At 39.9% G+C, this 4429-nt stretch overlaps 1 long non-coding RNA gene across 1 annotated transcript; it reads right to left on the bottom strand.

Annotated features, from left to right (window-relative positions):
* Positions 1 to 643: 643 nt before the first annotated feature.
* On the bottom strand, positions 644 to 2553 carry LOC105237754. The gene is made up of 3 exons (XR_002142803.2): positions 2008 to 2553; positions 1378 to 1478; positions 644 to 916 (listed from the first exon to the last, which is right to left on the bottom strand). It is a non-coding gene; the product is annotated as an uncharacterized LOC105237754 (long non-coding RNA).
* Positions 2554 to 4429: the final 1876 nt, after the last annotated feature.

Here is a 4429-nt window from a genome sequence, read left to right as displayed (position 1 = left end):
CTCATGGATGCCAGCCTAACTTGTTTGTATTTATGAGCTCTGTGTACTGACCTTAGAAGATACCTTCTGTTCAGAAGTAAAGGACAGTCCTTGAATGGAACTATTTTAAACAGCAAAATAGTTAATATGCAAGTTCTCTACAGTGACCCTTTAATGAAAGCCAAACAAAACACATAGGTTGTAGAGAATTTTCAGAGAATACTGTGTCTTAAAAAACGTTTCAGCTTGTAAAAGATAGTTAAAAGGTTATTTCATCAAAATATACTGTAGGAGGTCAAGATTTGGCAATACAGATATTTGTGCCTTAGCAGATCTCCTCATTTGTATTGCCAACAGGTTCCTAGGGCATCCCCACATCCCTCCTCTGGGGAGGGTCCTCCTGAACTTAGGCTGTATTCAGCACACTCCAGTGCCCTGAATCAGGGTGGTGGATCTTAAATTTTGATGTTTTTCTCATGGGCCACTGTACTCCAAGGACCTCAAAAGCCAAATAAGACTCCCCGTTACTTTGAAGATGTGCAGTGGCCTTTGAGAGCCTCCCCAAAAGATGCATGAAGCTTTGTTAATACATCTAAAGAAAGGAAAAGATGAAGGCTTCATTAATTTTAGTGAAAAAAAGAAACACCCATGATACCCAGAGAGGTCAATCTTTGCAGTAACGAAGTTTATATTTGGTATGATGGGCCATCCCTAGTACATGTTCCTTCTGGTTAATAATAGTCTTTGTTTGGTAGGCACTCTCCTAGGAGGGAATGCTAATGTAATACTCACTGAGTTTTCTGCTGCTGGCTGGGAATTATCCATAGGTCATAAATAAACTACCGCCACATAGGAAAGACAATAAGATTATATATACTCCTACTACCTCCAATTACAGTAAGAGCAACAATTATAAGGTCGTACTCCTACAGCCACCCTAGGGAGAAAATGAAAGGAAAATGTTCCATTAGCTTAATGAAGAGAGCACAGCAGAGCTACAGTCAAATTTTCTCACTATTAGCACCTATGGTGTGCCCCAGCACACAAGGGAAGCTCGACACAGGGTAACAATTAAACTTTCTGACAATTAGCCCCTACAATGTACGTTCCCTGAACCCAAAGGAGACATTTCAAAGAATTACATTTACATGTTTCTCACCTCTTGACTATGAAATTTTAGTGAGTCATTTGCTTGTGGAAATGGAGTTGGGACTAAAAGTTTATCTACTAGCTGACAATAAGGTATCATTGGCAGGCTTGCTGGAAAGTACACATAAACTGAATGGTACAGTTTGTAAAAGGGAGGGTTATGAAAGGTGGAAGCAGAGAAATGGTCACACTGACCTAATGGACTGGATCAATGTTAGTAATCAGTGTTTAGAGTAACTTCACTCTTACCTGTCTTAGGAAGGAGACCAATTGGTAGGGGAGGTGCCAAAAAGAGATGTGAGGTCTCTTATTCCAACTGCCAAAGAATCAGGTTTGCTTCCTGGGAGGCCCTGTATAGAGAAGGGAGCTCCTGAGACCGGCTGCCCTGTGCCCAGATTCTGGTCCAGCACACCATCTCGCCAAACTCCAATTTCCCTCCTCTACAAAATGGAAGTACCAAACTTCCGTGGGTTATTGGGAGGATTAAAAGAGAAAATGCCTAAGGATTAATCAACAGTAAGTGCTTAACAATGTTAGTTATTATGATCTACATTCAGAATCAGCCTAGAACATCACGCATTTGTATGGTGTAAGTAAATATCTGTGTGTAATGAATACTCAAAATTTCCCTCTGGAGACCAAGATTTAAACTTTACTTGGGTGACAGAGAGTGAACAGTTCACTTTCTTTCTCTCAATTTAAGAAGGAAAAGATGTTTTTGCAATTTGGGGATGCAGGTATCTGAACCGCTCTACAAATCATCCATAAATGTATGGATAAATAGGGACAGATAACAGGTGCCCCACCACTCCCATTATCCATGGCACAAGAGGCTTTTGCTTGGTTCAACTTCTCCACCCTACGAAGTGGAATACTGACCTTGATCACATGAATGTACTGCCATTGCTTCCTATTGCCACATGGAGTTGCTGTTGAAGAATGGTTGTCCACTGTCCAGCAGGCCCCACCTGTAGCACAAGGAAGTCTCTGGGCAGGACAAAGCAGTTCTTAGATGAAGGCCAACTCCTCTTCCCCGAAGCTAGCTTTGACCAAAGGTCTACTCCAGTGTAAGCCTTTTCCTGTTTTATACCCCGCGACTGCCAGGACACCCTTGGCATAACTCTGGATCAGAATGGGTTCAACACAGAAGCCTCTGTCACCACCCTTCCCTGGAGTTCACACCTCCAGGAACCAGGTAACTTCTCAGTTTAAATGCTATAATTACTGATAGAAAGCTGAACAGAAAAATGTCCAGTCAAATAGCGGACTGTATCTTATTGAGAAACAGCATTCCCTGGGATAGGGTGTTTCAAGCATTATTATCCCTAGTGTCTGGATTTTGCTGGTGTTTCAGAAGGTAGTTTGCAACTGCAGTCAGAATTTAGATGTTTTGTGAAATTACAGTTGTTTTACTTTTTTAAGGGAGGTTTTTATTAGTATTTATTTAGAGAGCATGGGGGAGGGGCAGAGGGAGAGGGAGAGAGAATCTTAAGCAGCCTCCATGCTCAGTGTGGAGCCCAATGTGGGGCTTGATCCCCCCACCCGACATCATGACCTGAGCTGAAGTCTAGTGGGACGCTTAATTGACTGAGCCACCCAGACATTCCACCACAGCTGTTTTAAAATCATTTAGTGTCTATGAAGATACTGAGTTTGAAAAGTAAAAGCACTTCTCAATTATACCTTCACCTGTCCTTGTGACGCTTGCTGCTTTGTGACAAGCAAGGTCACTTCCTGAATGGTGTAAAAGCTGTTTTTCATAGTACTTGCTTCTCTCTTCCTGATTACCAGAAGCTTCACTCTTGCCTCCTGCCACGTCTGCCTTCAGTTTCTATGACAATTGTGTATCATTCTGTTGTAAAAATCGTACCCCACTTCTGTCCCCCAGAACTCTTCGTTCTTCTTCCTTCACTTTTTTTTAACTCTAAAGAATTTATCATTACTGACATACTACATGTTTTACTTATTGTTGTGATTTTGTTAACATTTGTTAAGTAGAGCCCCAGGGTATGGGATTGTGGACCATGGTTCAACAAAAAATATAAGGGAAAGTGAAAGGGAAGAGAGAGAGAGAAACCCAATCAGGAAACTTCCATAAGGGAAAGATTTTTATAACTCCACAACTTGCTTTCCTAATCACGAGTCCTGTGATCATTGTCACCACCATCACATTTTCCTATTATTAACAATTTGTCTCTTCTCTTTTCCCAAAATTATGTGCCTAGAAATGATAAAATTTGGCTTATGTAAAATTTATTTCATATGTACAATAGAAATATAGAAGGTGCTAGGGACCTTAGAGATCATCCAGTCATCTTGCCTTCTTCCCACATTTTTTGGATGAAGAAACTGACAATAAGTGATATAGTCATGATTATACAGCCACCAGCACTGTCTTTTGTTTTAGTTTTGGGATAGAAAAATCTCATGACTTTATAAAAAGATTTGAAAACCTGTCCTCATCAAGACAGAAGCGCCCATAAACTCATGATGCCCCGTTTGCTGATGAACAGGTAAAGATTGGTGCAGAACATCTCTGGATGTTTTCTTCAGTTGATGTACCTGGCACAAAACTAAGCCGGTTTTGTAGGTGGAGACGAAATGAAAGTGTGCTGTCATATGTTGAAGGTAGGGTGGTCACCTCCTGCTGTAGGCATTGTCTTTAGAGAAGCTTAAACACAATACTAAAACTGACCAAACACTGGGCTGCCTTTTATTGTCATGTGCCAACAATTCTAAACAAAGTTAGTGACAAAACAATCCTCTCCAAAACTGCCTCTTATCGGTCTAAATTCTAAATAATTACTGTGGTTGAGTTGAAATAAAATATATGTAAATTACAGATTAGCACATTTTGATAATCTATCCTTTAATAAACAATGCGTCTTGCATGTAAGTTAATTTGGAGAACTCCCAATTATACCATCAGCCCCCACACATGGACTTGGCTGCAACCATTTCCTGCCATAGTAATAGCAGTTGAGGATTGTTAAAGCCTTCCTTGAAGGCGATTCTATCTCCAACTTCATGGTACTACATAATTCTGTGTTTAAATAGTATACTTGAAATCAATAATTTAGCACAGTGATTTTAAAGATTAAGAAACAGAACTTGAGTCACTTCGATCCAGTCATTCTGGGAAGCTTTTTATTACAACAGTGAGACAACATACTAAATCTGAAGTATGAACTTTCTGCTTGAGAAGTGTACATCTTATCTCAAACATCAGATTTTTTACTAAATTTGAATACTTCTTTTTATTGTTAATCATTTGTTTTAAAGTAGAGAATAACTCAAGGAA

Source organism: Ailuropoda melanoleuca, chromosome 14 (assembly GCF_002007445.2).
Source record: "Ailuropoda melanoleuca isolate Jingjing chromosome 14, ASM200744v2, whole genome shotgun sequence".
In the NCBI taxonomy this organism is placed as follows: Eukaryota; Metazoa; Chordata; class Mammalia; order Carnivora; family Ursidae; genus Ailuropoda; species Ailuropoda melanoleuca.
This window is presented reverse-complemented; position numbering and strand designations above follow the sequence as displayed.